Genomic DNA, 18017 nt, shown 5'->3' on the forward strand with positions numbered 1-18017 from the left:
GGGGCAGGTCAGCCTCCCCGGGGTGACGCGGGAACCGTGCCAGGCTCTGTGTGTAGGGGCTGCGGCTGCTGCGGTAGACGCGGCTGGGGAGGTGGAGAGGGAGGGAGGAAATAGCCCCGCCTCCCCCTTGCTCCACCCTCCCAACCCTTTCAGTCCCTCTCATTGGCTGAACTCAGTCAGCCGCTCCCTGACGTAGTGGGAGCCGGGAAACTGCCTCTAGACCGCAGAGCAGGGGAAAGACGAGGAACTGATTGAGGACAAAGCTGCCCAGGACCTGGATCCTGTCATGGAGATGCGCTTCAAGAAAAATGCTCTAGCGGATGGGACGGCATTCTACTTACATCCTAGAAGATCTGGAATCATCCCTCTCTTCTTTTCCTCTCTGTGGCAGATGGGATAATGGTTCCCCAAAGACGTCCACATTTGGCGAAACATCCTAATCCCTGGAACCTGTCAATAAGGTACCTTATTTGACACAAGGGACTTTCTCGACGTGATTAAATTAAGGGTTTTGAGATGAGGGGGTTTTTCTGGATCATCCGGATGGGCCCAGTGTAATCACAAGGGGCCTTATAAGAGGGAGATGGGAGAGTCAGAGACTAAAACAAGAGATGCGATGTTGGAAGCAGAGGTTGGAGTGATGTGCTTTGAAGATGGAGGCAGAGGCCACCAGCCAAGGAATGCAGGCAGCCTCTAGAGGCTGGAAAAGGCAAGGGACTCCCCTCTGAATCCTCCAGAAAGAAACGGAGCCCTGCCAGCACCTCCTTCAGCCTAGTGAAACAGCTTCTGAACTCCAGAACTGTCAGATATTAAATTTATGTCTTTTTAAGCCACTAGATTATGATCATTTCTTACAGAAGCAAAAAAAAAAATTAATTCTTTAACTTCCTATTTCAAACGGTAAGATGAAACCGTCCAATGTATTCTGTCTTCAGCTGACACAGCAGGTCGAACTGACCCACTGTATTTTTTCACTCATTTCTCAAAGTACCTCTCCACCGTGAAAGCTCAGTGCAAAGTCAAAAGGCCAAGAAAATAATTGCAGTGATTTCATGCAATCCAAAGGAGTACAAGTCATAGTTTTTGTCGTAAATGATGTTACAATTATTTTGTGTCAAAGTTGGCTTTCCATCTATAGGGTGGTATTTAATCCAATACCTGTACTCAACAGGTAATCATGCTGCATTCTGACAAATGCCCTTTAGAATACTTAGAAGCAATCTCTTTGCTTTGGGGGTTGGTTAGCATCACTTGGTGATCTTTATTAGAGAAATAAAATATCGAATGCTATGACTTTAGTGTCTTCATTAAATTAAGCAGGCTTGATTCAGATCAGTTAAGTGGGAAAGGAGATTCTCTAAAATGAGAGCTCATGCATTTACAAGAGTTTTTACAACCTAATTAACGGCAGAGCCTTCTTTCTGCATGCTAGGGACGGGTAGGGGGAAGAGAAAGAAAAAGGGAAAAGATAAGGAGGAAGATTCTTTTCAGACCAAGCGATACACTAATAATAACAGTGGCAACAGCAATACTGATATAATTTAACCATATAGAATCTAGGAGGGAGTGATCAGCTCTCTCAACCTAATGAAAGCAGTACAATTAGCCACATTTCACAGCTGAAGCAGGTGAGTCTCGGTGGATCAAGGTCGTCCAGGTGGTTATGCATCCAAACTGGAACTCCTGAGTCAAAATTTTTAAGTGCTGTATTCAGGTTTTTAATTCCCCACTCCCACCCCCCGGCTTAGCTTTCTGTTATTTGGGAAGGGGAGAAGGCCTCAACTCAACAGTAATTTATACATGACATGCATTTGTTAAATATTTATCACATTCGTGTTCGAATAAATGAATGAAAATTGTCCACCCAGCCACTGCACACCTCCAGGCAAGTTACGTGCTAATTCTGTGCCTGAGCAATGTATTTAAAAAGAGGCAAGCCTGCCTCTGGTTTGGAACAGAATGAATGGCTTGATTTTGTGCATTCATTCATTCATTCTTTCCCCCATTGAACAGAGAGCACTGACGACTTCCCAGGAGCCAGGCTGTGTGTTGGCCGGTGGGATATACAGGTAAAGAAGACAGTTCCTTCTCTTAGGGATGTTCAGTGACCTCTGTATTGGGCCAAGAACCCCTGCCGACTCTGATAACGTGGACAACACCACTGACTCACGAAGCCTAGACCAGAAAGGGTCCTGGGAGGGACCCTTCATGTGGGAGAGGAATCAGCTGGCCAGCTGGACTGTAGCTGAGGATCAGATAGGCCTGGGTTCAAACCCTGGGTCTGTCACGTACCAGCTGTCACTTACCAGCTCGTTAGCTGCACTTGCTCACTTGGGGATACTGGTGCAGTCGTCCCTTGGTATCTTCAGGGGAATTGGTTCCAGGGCTTCATGGGGTTACCGAAATGCCATGATGCTCAAACCCCTCGTATAAAAAGGCACAGTATTTGTATATAACTGATGCACATCCTCCCGTATCCTTCAAATCATCTCTTTCTTACTTATAATACCTAATACAATGTAAATGCTAAACAGTTGCCAGCACACAGCCAATCCAAATTTTACTTTTTGGAACTTTTGGGAATTCAAGAAATACACATGGTTGAATCTGTGGATGCAGAACCCACAGGTACAGAGGGCCAACCGCACATACCCCGGAGGCAGGAGGTGAAGCATATGAAATGCTTAGCTCAGGAGAGGAAGCACTCAATACCTGTTTAAACTCTTATGGCATTGTCTCCACCATGCTTTGGGTCTGACCGCACTCCCTACTGCCATTAAGAAATGTTTAATGTTCATGTGTCATATCCACTGATCTATATTGTAAGTGCCTTCAAGATTGGTTAAACAACAGGTGAATATAAAATGCTGAGACTGAGTACTTTGGTAACTATTTAAAATAGAGATTCCAGACCACAAACCTAGTACTGTGACTTGTCCAAGTCCCCATCACGTCCTATAGGGACCCTTCTACAGCCTGCTCCCCTTCTCACTTGCTATGTGTACTCTCTGCTTTACGGGCCAGATCTGGTCGCTCTCCTGCCTTCCAGGGACTTCCCATGGCACTGAAATGAACCCATCTTCCTACCGTGGGCTGGGAGGCCCCTGCTGACTTGTCTGCTGTCAAGCCAGCCCACTCCGATCTCTCTGTGCTGGCCACCTGACCTTTCTGTTCCTTGAACATACTAAGCCATTTTCTGTGCCAAGCCCTTTGCCTTCTGATCTCTCTGCTTAGAATGACCTTCCCAACCATCCCTCAAATGACCCCGCCTTATTAAACGCCTCTCCTAAAAGGCAGCACTCCCTTCTTGACTCTCTAGCCCTTGCCTGGTTGTATTTCCTTCCTGCTGCTCATCCCCACGCATTTACTTACATATCATCTGTCTCCCACACCAGAGCAGGGAAGCTCCAAGAATGTGCACTGCCTCGTTCACTGCCGAATCCCCCCCGGCCTAGGATGCAGCCTGGCATTTAGCAGATGTTCAGTAAATATCTGTTGGAATGAATGAATAGACCCCTGTCAAGAGTGTTTTTTCCAATTTGGGAAAACAAACTTCTGTAATTCACAAATTATGGTATTTTGTAATTAACAAATTGTCACTACCTAAATCTTGTTGTGCGTGCTTGGCTTGTGGCTGCTGAACAACAACAACAACAAAAGTAAGAGATACTTCTTGTTCCCCCCTCCCACAGCCCTGTGGACTGCACTGGACAGAGTAGCAAGAAGATATGTGTTTATACATAATATTCTCAATATACCAGAGAGGAGAGTGTGTCCTTAAGGCCTGTGATTGCCTGTGAAAAGTCCGGGCGGTTAGACCAAACCAGCAAGACTGCCAGTGCTGAGGAGATTGCACTGCAAGCCAGAGAGGACAGATTTTTTTAACTTTAAAAAGAGGTGTGGTTTGTGTCACATTCAACATGCAAAAGGACGTAGCTCAGTGATCTTCCAGTCTGCTCCCATGTTTCCTGGACCCTTGAAGAACGTGACTTGGGAAACAAGTGATCTGTTCGTCAGGTTCTCAGGACTGATGATTTTCTTTGGAAATAGATGCCACTGAAACTTTGATTCAATGGCTGGTACAGAAAGATGATATAAGATGCTACAGATCACAGATTTGCAGTGTGAAAGCTGGTTCTTGGGTGATAAAATTTGTTTTTTTAATGTATAAAGCACAGATATAAATACACATTACATGATGGGGGCATGATTAGGGGGAAAACTAAGTGTTAAGTATAATTCACCTGACAACCCCTATGGGGTTGGGACTATTGTTTGACCACTTTAGAGGTGAGGACACTGATTCTCTGATAGAGAGAATGGTGAGCTCAGGTTCACCCAGCCATAAATGGGAGAGCAGCTACAGCAAGCCCCAAAGTGCCATGTTGTTCTGGGAAAAAAACAGTTCTCCTAAAAACCCTGGAAGGTGCTTAGGTTGACATAGTGTGCTGGAATACTCAGTTAACAGAGCAGTAAACAAAACTGGGAGCTGGGTGTCCTTCCAACTTCCCGTCATGAAGCTTTCTGACGTCTCCAGGGCTCCAGAGTCCTCCATCGGGGACTGGGTTGTAAACACATTTGAGACTTGTTAGTGTTCACAGGTCTTTCAATGAGAACACAAGGTGGTGAGGCCTGGAGAAGTTAGAATGACAAAACGAAGCACTGAGGGAAGAGAGAAAGGAAAGCAAGAAAGAAATTCAAAAAGAAACACCAATAGGCTTCGCAGATTTCTGAGCTTATGAAGGACAGTGAAGACCAGCTCTGCCCCACTGTGTGCTGTGTGACCTGGGCAAGTTACTTAACCTCCCTGAGCCTCGCTTTCCCCATCCAGGAGAAGGGTGTGAGGACTAGTGAGATCTTCTGTGAGAACAGCCTCTAAGTCTCTGCTAGAGAGGAGGCTACGTCTCCTGGCCTGGCCTGCCACCCTCCAGGATGAACAGTTTCCTTCCCTCAGAGTCCCTCCACTTCACTCCGATGCTCCCAAATGATTTACCGAGCTGGAGGACGAACCCCACTGAACCCCACTGTAAGTTTTCTAATGGATCCATCTCCTGTGGGCTTCACAAAGGGCCACTGGCAACTGCAAAACTGCTAGTCGGGTAAAGAGCAAATCCAGGGAGAAAGCTAAAATCATGTAAAACCTTAAATTGTCTTTTCTACTCTCCAGTACTTTCAGGGCCCTGTGTACATGCACTTGACACAATAATTTCTAATTATTCCTCCCAACTCATGAAAGCACATTAAAAAAATTTGGGGGGTAGTTAATTAGATTTATTTATTTATTTATTTAATTTTTTTTTTTAATGGAGGGAGTGGGGATTGAACCCAGGACCTCATGCATGCTAAGCATGTGCTCTAGCACTGAGCTATACCCTCCCCCAATGAAAACACATTGTTTAAAGAGTCTTTACTTAGCCTCCCCTTTTTAGTTCTCACCTCCGCTTATGTACATGAATGCAATTAATTTCCAATTTCCGATGCACAGGAAATAAGAAGCTCCCTGTTACACTTTGTGCTTTGGCGTTGTCATTCTGCACCTTGATTCACCGTTCTCTTGCCTTTCCTGCTTCGTCTGGTTCTCATGTGTCCTGCGCTTAGGAGGTGATGTGGACTGTGAGAAATGTCACCTGCATTTGGAGTCAGAAAGGAGTGGAGGTGAACCTAGTGTTGCCACTTCCTGGCTGGGCGAACTTGGGAATGTTACTTAAGTTCTTTCAACCTCAGACTCCTGTGGAATGGAAACGGTAATTCCTGACATGAGAATGTAATGAGATCTTGTTTGCTGGATAGTCTGCATTCTTAGTAGCAAGTGACAGAAAACTCAGCTCAAATTGGCAAAAAAAAAAAAAAAGGATTGGCTCATGGAACAAAAAAACCCAAGGGTGTATAATGTCACAAACAGGACTGATAATGGCAGCAAGGGACGCTCCCCACACACAGCAGGACAGAAAGGAGGGGCCGTGACCGATCTGAATTATTAGAACCTTCACCGCTCATTACAGATTCCTTCAGGATCAAAGACCCGCTGGGTGCCTACCCTCTGCAAATATCAAAGGAAAATGAGTCTTCTGGTATTCATTCCAGCTATTAGAAAACTTTAAAGTGTGTTTTGAAAAATCTGGATATGTGAATCTGCTTTTTCAACTGGAAATTTTATGAACTCTAAGTACAGATGAAGTATTTTGAGTGAAAATTCAGTTCTACCCGTATAAACTATACCACTGTATGCTATATTCATCACTAAATGTCAAAGTCTCAATATGAGGAAAAGTAAAAATATCTCAATAAATTTTATGTCGATTACATGACGAAATGGTATTTTAAATATTTTGATGTTATAGGTTGAATTGTGTCCCCCAAGAGGCCCATGTTGAAGTCCTAGTCCTCAGTACCTCAGAATGCGACTTTATATGGAAATAGAGTCATTGCCGATGTAATTAGTTAAGACGAAGTCAAACTGAAGCAGGGGGTGTCCCTAATCCATGACGACTTAAGTCCTTATCAAAAGAACACCACGCAAAGATAAAGAAACACGTAAAGCAGGAAGACAACGTGAAGACTCGAGGGGAATGTCGTCTATAAGCCAAGGAATGCCAGAGATTTCCAGCAAACCGCCAGGAGCTAGGAGACAGGCATGGAACAGACATTTCCCTCATGTTACCCGGAAGGAACCTACCTGGCTGACACCTTGATTTCAGACATCCAGCCTTCAGAAGTATGAGAAAATGTCCCCCAGTTTGTGCTGCTTTGTTATGGCAGCCCTAGGAAACTGGTACACTCGGGTTGAGTAAAATACATTATTAGTGTTAATTTCACCTTGTTTGCTTTTTTACTTTTAAAAAATGTGGTTCTTAGAAAGTTAAACATTACACAGGTAGCTTGCATAGCCTTTCTATTGGACAGAACTTCTCTAGAAGAAAAGCACAGGTGTTATGAGCATATAAGACAGGGAGTCCTGACCTACTGAGGGAGTTCAGGAAAATCTTCCGTGAAGAAGCCATGTTTGGACTGAGAGCTAGTGGGTCATTAGGACTTAATGAAATGAGAGAGTGGGCAAGTGGGAGGTGGAAGGGCAGAGAGCTCCAGGCAGAGGCAATGGGTTTTGCAAACACTCAGGCAAAAAAAAAAAAAAAAAAAAAAAAAAAAAGCACAGCTCTTGCGTGAAACCTCCCCAGTAACAATACGCCAAAAGTCACCCAAAGGAAACATTCCCTTGGCACACAATCATTCAACGCCTATGGGGTAGGCTACTCCCTGCAATCCCACGCCTGGCCGCTGAAGGGAGCTGCACAACAAAACCGTGAACATGGAATAAAGAAGACGAATCAAAAGAAAGTTAGCAGTTTATGGGGGAACAGTGCGTATAAATGAAAGCATAGCATAAATAATTCGTCTAATAAACACGGATGTAAACAATTCAGGCACACTTGGAAGATGAGATGAGCCTGTTACCTGATTTAGTGGTTTCAGGTTACTAAAACATTCCCTAGTCACCATCAAATGAAACGGCACCGTTGTCCCCTTTGACACCCCTTTCATGGCAGGCAATGGGGCAGGTTTTAGTGGGTTATCAGAGATGACAATCCCAACACCTCCACGAGGATTACATTGAGTAGAAGCCGAGCAAGACCCACGAGATTCCAACCTCTGTGCTCAGAAGAGGCACCTGCCCTCCATTCAGACACAGGATATGAACCCAACACCCTGAGCTGAGAACGTGGATGAGCTGAGAACTTGACTCAAGAAAATGACAGAATGAAAGGAAAGGGGGAGAGAAGCAGATTCGGATATGATTTCCAAGCTCAGCCCTGCTGCTTTTAAATATACCTGATTTCTTAACTTGTCGGGAAGTTTGCTCTATACTTTTGAAAAATAGGAATGTTGATGGTGAACTCTCAAAGAACATCTTTGAGATGATCTAATTTGCCATGTGATCTAATTCTCCTCTACCTCCATGCTCCACTGAAAGTTCCCACAGCATAATGTTATCATTCATTCATTCATCCAAGTAACAATTTATGAAGCCCAGAATTGTTAGGCAGTTAAGGTCACAGAGCCAGTTACTGACAGAGTCTGTCATTTGGGGCTGAAGCATCACTCTATGATGAAAATAAAACTTGAGAAGCCAACCTTCACACTCTATGTCAGGAACCTCCTCCTCCCAGACCAAACATCCAAGTGACTCCAGGGGTTTAGAGCATATTTGGTGCCTGACTTCTCCTGGTACAGTTGTTCCTATTCACTGGTACCCATTCCAGGTGCTCCAAATCCCAGTGCCGTTCAGGACACTTCCTCAGTCACACTACAGGGCTGCTGGAATGGACATTGGTCCTTCCTTCCTTCTTTTATTTATTCACCCAACAAATATTTCAAAGTATATGATGTACCAGGGACCGCACTGGGCAATGGGACTGGCACGGAAAACCAAACAAGATGCTCTCTGCCCTAGGGCTCCCCCAGAAACGTCCTGCCTCAATGCCATCCATGCATCCACCCATTCTCCAGTATTTATCCAGAAACTATTCACTGCCAAGAGCTCTTCTAGGCCTCCCAGAGGTAGCAGAGAACAGGACAGGCGAGGTCTCTGCCTTTATGGAGGCCACATTCTGATGAGAAAAACAATATTAAACAAATAAACTAGCCAATGAAGATATACTACGCCAAGCAATGGGAACTGCTTACAAAGAAAAAGCTGTGTGAACTGATGGAGGGTGATGGAGGGTCTATTTTCGATGGGGTGGGGGCAGGGAAGGCCTTGCTGAAGACGACACATCTGAGAAAATATCTGAATGAAGGGACGGGTGAGCCTCTGCTGAGGGAACAGAAGTAATGGGTCACTGGTCTCCCCAAGGGCAGAATTGACAGTGAAGGGAGCCCACGCTGGCTCAGTGTCGGTAGCATCTGAGTGGGGGAGGGGCTTACCAGCGCAGAGGGGGGCCTTCCCTTGGTCTGCCCCTCTGGGCTCATGAATTTGTGTCTGAAGGTGCCCAGTGTCCTCTTTGGCTGGAGACAGTGCGGCCAGGGGACTGTGGGGAGCCCGCTGGGATGGTCAAAGTCAGAGGGACAGAAAGGAGACTCAGCACGAAGTTGCAGCCCTCCTGCCTCCTGGGATGCTTTCATCCGTTTCGGAGGGGAAGCGTCACTCCCCGGAGCTGCTTGATCAGAACCTAATTATCCCTGAAGCCATGAGTTTGAACAGTGGGGGTTTTGTCACCTGGCGCCGGGAAATGGGTCAGCGGCCAGGACAGAATGTGCCTCCCTCGCCAAGTGGGCAGCCTTGCCAAGCACGCACGTCAGGGACAGAGGCATTTACCCAGCTGAGCACACCTATGCTCGGCACTTTTTTAAAAAAAGGAGTCAAAGACACTTAACCTCCTAGACAGGAGAAGGGCGATCTGGCCCTACCACTTACCCTCCCAGAGGCCCGGCCCCTCAGCACACCCATGGGTGACTCTAAGTCCATGGCCTTCTCAGTCTCCGCGCCCGACAGCACTGGAAACTGCCCCCCTGGAACCCCCACCTTTGCATACGGGACACACAGCTCTTCCTGGTGTACCTACCTTCCTGCCCAGCCTCCCCAAGCATCAGCCCTTGAGACGCTCTGGGGGCCATGGGGTCTGGGGCTCCCATATGGGGACAAGAGATCCAGGGGTGCTCAGCTGATTTCTACAACACCCAACAATCGGTTTGGGGCAGCGCCAAGCCCCTCGTCCTGTCTGCTCAACGTTGCTCCCGCCTCCCTCTGTTCTGCCCTTTGCTTCCCCTTCACTGGATTTGATCTCCAATGCAGTTTCTTCAGTGGTGGCTGAAGTTCCCTCCCTACCCTGTTTTCTCTCAGCCATGGTCCCCTTGCTCCGTGGAGAACCTGACAGATTTGACTTGAATCTCCAGCCCGTGAAAGGCCGGAGCTCCACCCATGATTTCTGCAAACTCCTGGCGTTTGGCTTTTCCAGGTGCCGCCTCCTTGGGCCTCTGCTCTAAGCACACAGGCTCTGTTGGACTCAGTGTGGGCCTGACACGAAAGGCTCTCTCTCTCTCTGTCTCTCACACACACACACACCACTCATCCTGAGCATGTGTGCTTTTGGTATTTCTCCCAAAGACTGGGGAGTCATGAGGAGGGGCTCAAAGCTAGCAGAGACTCCTTCATCTCTCTGTGTCTGTCCCTCCTTCTCTCTCCCTGTTTTTCTAGCCCACTCGCACCCCCAGCAAAATATACCCTGCTCCTCTTCTCACAAGGTACTTAGACACATTTTGGAGTCTCCTACTGACACATTTTCCAAGCAGACCCCCTGCTCCCCTAGGTGAATAAACAGGTTTCCACTTCCTAACACAGCAATGACCTCTCCCAATGTCTCTCCCAAACACTTTTCCAACTCTAGTCTCTTGTCTGCATTTCAGGTGCAAATCTCCACCTGGCTCCTGGGCACATCCACCCAGATGTTCCACAGACAACGCAGGGCTGGACCCACTGTTCTTCCCCAGAACCCAGCCTCCTTCTCGTCCTCATTCTGCTAGGAACCCTCCCTGACCAATGGTGTTATCAGTCTCAAATTCACCCACGTTAGGGGACAGCGTGGGGTTGGGAACGGACTTGCTGGTCAGATGACTCAACTTGGACTCGTGCATCAGCTACTGCCTTTGCAGCCTAGGGCAAATTACTTAACCTCTCTGAGCTTCAGACTCTTCTTCTGTATGTTGGGGATATAAACACCTTGGCTGAGATAGTTCTAGTTTTATGTAAGATAAACTTATACAAAGGGCCTAACCCAAACAGGCATTAGAGATGTGTTAGCTACTATTCTTGCTGTCCTTAGTAACTGGGGGCTCTTCTCCTCTTCCCTCCATGCAGTCTCCCTCTCCTTGTATCTGTCTGTTCAGATTCCACCCATCCACCACGGCCCAGCTCCAGTGAGAGCAGGCCTGGCACGCCGTACAAGCCAGAAGAAATCACTTCGTCTTCTGTGCATTCATGGTCCTCTGTGTTATTAACTCCTGTTAAACAGTGAATTTATAAGAAGAAATTGCTGCTAATAGTCTCTTGGGTCGAGAAAGACCTGAAGATCTTCTATGATGCCTTCTACTAATTTCCTCTCAGTTTTTGTCAACTAACCAAGCCCCAAATGCCTTTCTTTTCAATAGCAATTATAGGATTTCTTGCATTTCTTTCAGTTATTTATCTGCTGCTTAAGTGCCAGCTCTTTGGGGGCAGGGCTTAAGCTTCAGGAATCTGAAGCCTCATTGAGGATGCCACCTTCAGGGACCGCAATAGATAAATTTTTAAAGTGCTCAATAGATGTTTATTGGATCAACCCATGAGCTATGAATGAATGGAATTCAATAAGCAGCAGTTATCAGCTCCTGTCAAACAGTAAATTTCTCAGAAGAAATCACTGCTAATATTCTCTTGGGTTCAGGAAGGCCTGGAGACCTTCTCTAACAGCTTTTACCAAGTTTCTCTCAGGCCATGTCAACTGGCAAAGCCCAGATGTCTTTTGCACCTTTACAGCAGACCTGGAGAATCACGGCTCAGATGTCTCTTCGTGAAAGGTGGCTCCCCAGCGGCCAGGAGTGCGCTTAGCTGACAGTCTCCAGCCGCCAGCTCCTTCCAGGTCCTCTCCAAATTGCAGCCGAGGTCACTCTTCTCCCAGGGAAACCCGGCCTGGGTCTGAGCAAGGCAGTGGTATAAGGGCTGGCCACTTCCGAAGGTTTTTGGGCCCCAGGCAACAGGGCTGGCCGACCCTGGTGGGGTCTGCATTGCAACCTGATGGCTCCCCTGCCCGATCTGCTTCTCCCTGTTTTCTTTTACAGGTGTTCCTCTCTAAAAAAGCTTTGTTTCTTTTGGGGGGAGAGGTGGTTGGGAGGGAGGTAATTAAGTTTATTAATTTTTTTAAGTTACTTTTTTTCTACTTGAGGTACTGAGGATTGAACCCAGGACTTCATGCACGCTAGGCATGCACCCTACCATTGACTTACACCCTCTCCCCGCTCCCTAAGAAGGCCTTTTGCAATTTCAACTCCAATTCAGCCTCTGTTTTCCCCAAATCCCAAATAGCTCACCATTGTGGACCAGTGTCCCAACAGAGCCTAGAAAGAGCCAGAAGAAAGACTGACCTCATTTTCCAGGAGTGACACACATTTATGGCAGGTGGGGAAATCCAGAACATTGAGTTGATCAGACAGCACCAATTTTGGCCAGACTCTGGCCACGAGAAGCCTTTTCCAAGGGTCTGTCCATATACCACAAAGGACACCGATGGTCCTTTGGCTTCCATGGGGAAATCCAACTATAATTACATTGCCCAAAATATTGTAGTGAAATTGATCAGAGAGAATGCTGTTCTCATGGCAAATTTTCTGATTTCCCAAATGAGTCTAAAAACAAGACATTATTGATGAATTCTATTATTCCTCTCAGAGGATAAAAGATAAAAATAAATAGCGCTGTCTGCGCTGTATACCCCACAGAACTGCCTCAGCTTGTCCTGGGATGGAGACGGGTGTGGAGCGTGGCTGGGGGCCGTTTTTTCCAGCCGGCTCTTTTTTTGGTCTGGAGGCTCCAGGATTATTTGTGATCTACAAGGGTGACTATGCCTTCTCCTCTTTCTGCCCTTGTCACCCTTCAGCAACTCTCTCCTAGCTCCTGGGGATTCTTGCCTCAAGTCAGGCTTCGTGTGCAGCAAGGGGAAATTTGTAGACGGCCTTCATTCTGCCACTCACTCTTTCACATTCAGCTAGCGCCTCCTGAGATACTTGGACACGTTCATCTTGAAGGTCACGTAAGCCTGAAAATTGTCTCGATCATCCCCTGATAACTTGAGGAATGGTCATACCTAACATTGCTTTTGGACAATAGTCCAACACAGAGATATGACACTTAGGTGGTTTCCAAGTCTTGGCTATTATGAATAATGCTGCAGTGAATATGGGATGGCATGTATCTCTTCAAAGTCCTGATTTATTTCTCCCTTCCTTCCTTCCTTCCCATCCTTCCTTCCCATCCTTCCTTCCCTTCCTTCCTTCCTTCCTTCCTTCCTTCCTTCTTTTCCTTTCTTTCCCTTTCTTTCTCTTTCTTTCTTTCTTTCTTTCTTTCTTTCTTTCTTTCTTTCTTTCTTTCTTTCTTTCTTTCTTTCTTTCTTTCTTTCTTTCTTTCTTCCTTCCTTCCTTCCTTCCTTCCTTCCTTCCTTTCTTCCTTTCTTCCTTTCTTTCTTTCTTCTATATACCCAATAATGGGATCATATGGTAGTTCTATTTTAAGTTTTTGAAGAACCTCCATATCGTTTTCCATAACGGCTGCACCAATTTATATTCCCATCAACAATGCAGAAGGGGGTAAAAACCAATATATTTTCAAATAACTTGGAGCAAGATAAAGGAAGGAATGTCAGGGCTTCTGCTTTCTAGAATCTTGTGAAAAGCATTGACATTTTTGCCCCCCACCTTCCAGTACCCTCCAGCAGGATTATGATGGAATAGGACAGCTCGGCCCACTGCACTCTTGGACACTCTGACATTGGCTGCCTTACCTTGGTCAGGACATGTAACCTATCCACACCTCAGTTTCTTCCTCTGAAAACGCCTTCTGTTCCAAGGTTACTGTGAGGCTGCAATTGAGATAATGGGGGTTAAGGGGCTTTGTAAGCTGCAAAACTGCTGTATGGCTGTCAGATCCTATCATCGCACCCTTAAGAGGTACTCGACTTTTCCTGCTGTGGAAGGTAAGTATCCCTGCACAGGGATGCCTGAGATAGAAACACTTCTGGAACTTTTTTTCAACAAAGGATAAGCCTTTATCTGACACGAGCTAAGACGGCCTGCCGAGGACAAACTCAGGATTTATAACTGCCCTCTTCCTGAAATGACTGCTCCTGTGGGTTAGCATTTGGGCCAGTGGACACACCTCCTTGCCTTTCCTTAAATGATGGCTCAATCACTCTCCTACCAAATTAGCAGTCTTCAGGAGCCACATAAATTCCAAGACCCAATGTCATCCTAATGATTGAGAACGAAGAGTCATGAGCTTTGTTTAAGGAATGAAAATTTATCTCAGTGCAGTGGCGGGTCTAGTCTTGCTGTGGTCTTACCCCAACGTAAGAAGAGTGTGTGTGTGAGTGTGTATGTGTGGGGGGGGGCCTGTGTGCTGAACCCACCACCATCTCGCCCTCTGGCCAGGCTCCTGAGATGCCGCCCAGTTACCTGGTGGCTGCTAACCCAAGCACACAGGATGTCCTCCTGAATTTACTGCATGCACAGGGCCAGCTGAGGGCAGGGAATCCACAGCTGGATCACATCCGCTTGTCCACCACGGTATTCCCAGAGTCTAGCACAGTCTATGGCCTAGAAGAGTTGCTCAATAAATATTTGTTGGTTAATTAAGCTAATCTTCCTGGCTTTCGGATAATGCAGAGATTTTGTCTTTTGGGCTGTGGATAGAAATCGATGGGAAAGAATGAAAACACTTTTAAGTACCAGCAGGCTATTTTGACAAAGAGAAGTCTTATTTCCTTGGGTACATTCTAAGCTCCCCAAAGAGAATATATTTGTATCTTAATCTATATCTATCCATACCTCTATCTTTATTCAATCCATATCCATATCTATTTCTACAGTGATTTGTGGCTCTCAATGAACAGCTAAAGACCAACTAGCTAACCATGTAATTAACTAGCTTGTACTGCTTGTAAAGAATCTTCGTATTCTTCAATGGATTCCATCCTTCAAGCAACCTAGGGTGACGGGCACTGTCCTCTCCCCATCTACTGAAGAGGAGATTAAGGCCCTTTGAAGATGAGACCTGCTAAAGTTTCTCTGGTAATAAATGGTGAATCTGGGATTCCTATCAGGCCCTCTGACAACACCATTCCATGAAGCTCCCAGTGCCCCTGTGTTCCTTGATATCCGTCTCTAAAGAGTTCAGAAAGGGAAGCATGAGGGAAGACTCTGAAGACAAATTCCAGATCCTTGTCTTCAGAGCAACTCTTCCTATAAGATAAGGGGGGGTTGAAGAGGGGAGACCCATAGCCAGGTCTGTAGGTAGAAGTAGCAGTCTTAGTCTGTCTTCTGGTTTCAGGGGGTCTGTCTGAGATTCTTCCCTTGGTGTCAAGTTTACTCCTGAGAGCTATGTTCAAACACAAACAACCCTGGGAAGGGCTAGCCAGTGAATTGACAGCCACTGGGATTAATACAAATGTATTTCAGATACTTTCCTCATAATATATTTTGATGTGGGTTGGGATGGGTTGAACAGAAGGCATAAGATCACAGAATAACTCAGATGTCATAGAATGAAAAAAATTAAAAGCTCCAAAAGTCTTTAATTTAGTCTTGTTTAAAAGTAAGTTGAGACCAGAGGCCACAGGCTTCAATAGCAAGGAACCTGCGATTGGGAGAGGTCTTATGACCTTTGAAAATGCAAAGGACTGAAGAGCCATGGTTTATGGATTAGAGAAGAGCTTAGAGGACATTTAAAGATCCAATAGTATAAATTTAAGTTAAACCTGTACTCATTTGGTAACTTGCTTTCCTAAAGTAGAATTTCTAAGTCTGTTTTTTAAGAAGAGTGAAGAGATTTCCCATAAAATTATTATATTGACTTATAAATTTGAGACCGTGAAAGTCAAGTGCCCTTGTCTTAGAAGACTGACTTCACTCATAGACCCACTGTCTGGGACTCACAGATGTACTTCTAGCCAACTCAACCCAACCAAAAGAGCAGACACATTCTCCAAGACCTAGGAAAATAGCTAAAGGCATTCTGATATCAGTATAAACAAAGTGATGTATTTGTCAGGGTTCCCCAGAAAAACAGAGCCAATGAGATACACATATGAGAAGATTTATTATAGGGATTGGCTGGAGCAGTGATGGAGACCAAGAAGTCCCATGATCTGCTGTTTGTGAACTGGAGACCCAGGAAAACTGATAGCGTACTTCAGTCCAAAGGCCTGAGAACTGGGGTGGGGGTGGGTGGCTAGGGCACCAGGGCAATGGTGTTAAGTCCTGGTTTGAATCCAAAACCCTGAAAAACAGAAGGACCAGTGTCTGACAGCAGGAGAAGACAGATGCCTTAGCTCAAGCAGAGATGGCAAATTCACCCTTGATCTACATTTTTGTTTTGTCAGGCCCTCAACAGATTGGATGATGCCCACCCACATGCACTGGTGAGGCTGGTGAGGGTAATCTTCTTCCCCTGGTCTACCAATTCAAAAGCTAACCTTTTCCTGAAACACCCTCGCAGACACACCCAGAAATCACATTTTACCAGCTCTCTGGGCATCCCGTGGCCCAGTCAGGTTGACACAGAAAATTACCCATCACAGGTGACTCTTAAAGTGTAAATTAACATCCCTCTGATTAACATTTTTTTAAGTGCAAAATTTCAGAATAATTAGTAGAAAATAGATAATAAAGATGAACATACAGTAGTGAAATAAGAAACAAAGATCAAACAGAAAAAAATCAACAAAGGCATAACTTGGTTTCTTGAGAAAATTAATAAAAATAGATAAAATTCTGGCAGTATTAATCAAGAGAAGAAAAATGACCCAAAAAAGTATAGAATTTCAAAATTTCCCTGACAAAGGGGAGGGAAAAGACATCACAAAATTGGGGAAAGAGGGAAACTGGCATTGAGAGGCAAAGTTGGGGACACTAACTGAGTTTTAGCTGATTCTCAGTTTCATCTTGAAGTTGCTGGGTATGACCGCTGATGTCTGAATGGATTAGTTAGGATTCCTTTGGTTACAATAAACCAAAACTCATATTCTGGCTAGTTAGGCAAAAAAGGGAATTTATTGTCTCACAAAACTGAAGAGTTTAATGGGTGACTTTATCTGAGGTCCAAACAATGCCATCAAGATCCTCTCTTGTGGGGGAGGAGTTAAACTTCTCAGGGCCCTAGATGGGTTCTCAGGCTCACATCACCACAACTCCTTGGCCAGTGGAAAAGTGAGACTGCTTCCCCAAATTTAAAGCGTAAGTCCTGTCAAGCAGTTCTGTTAGCCCTGATTGTTCCACTTGGATGATATATTCATCATGAAACCAGTCACTGTGGCTGGGAGAATGGGATGTTCTGAGATGCTCTAGTCTAGATGCCACATGCACTAAGAAATGGAAGGGGCCCCACATAGATTTAACACTAAGAACAAATCATTCCCTCCAAAGCAAAATTATGTCTCAATGTCATCAGAAGGGGTGGCTGATGCTGAGTAACAAATATCCCACAGCTGTCCATTACACTGGTGGTGGGGAGGAGGTGGCAAAGATCACCAGATACCATGGCCAGCGTCTTGAGGGCCTTTAAGCTGATTTAGGAAACCACATGAAATATCCACAGGCAGCTCTTCAAGAACACAAATCAAATTCAAGAGGCCAATATTGGGCAGATTCAGAATGAATTCCAGACTTGTGACACCCACTGAGTTTATGCAGAAAGGAAATGATGAGAAGCCATAATGGCATCTACATTTGACCAGCAGCCAACCACAAGAGTGGCATATTAGGGTGATGTGGTCAAAGAGGATAAGAAAACTCGATTAGGAAGAAAAAAAAAAAAGACTGTTTTGGTTTCACTCCCCACCCTGCAGAGAATCCAATTTGTAGCCATTCAAACCAAGTGCCTTTGAGGTTTGGATGAATAATTTTTCTTTGGTTGTTACAGTAAGCATCAGAGCCAGGGTCAGATGTTAGTCAAGGCTTTCCAAAGCTTATAGTTCTGGCGAGAACACTGCTGGCAAGATGTGGGTAGGGGCAGTGTCATGGTGGAGGTTAGCTGGAAAACGGGGGAGGGGGTTAGAAGCATGATGAGGTCCTTGAGAGTCTTACAAGATTTACAGTTTGCTTTAGAACTTGACGATTATGTTTGGTTTAAAAATAGAACACCAAACTGCAGTATTCTTAGATCCACACTCTTCTCTAAGATTTCTGTTTTCCTGTTTTCTGATTGCACCTGATAGCTATTTTCTCTTTAATGTCTGTATGTACAAAATATCATTCATTCATTCCCTCATTCATTCAAT

This window comes from Camelus dromedarius, chromosome 1, assembly GCF_036321535.1.
Source record: "Camelus dromedarius isolate mCamDro1 chromosome 1, mCamDro1.pat, whole genome shotgun sequence".
Classification (NCBI taxonomy): domain Eukaryota; kingdom Metazoa; phylum Chordata; class Mammalia; order Artiodactyla; family Camelidae; genus Camelus; species Camelus dromedarius.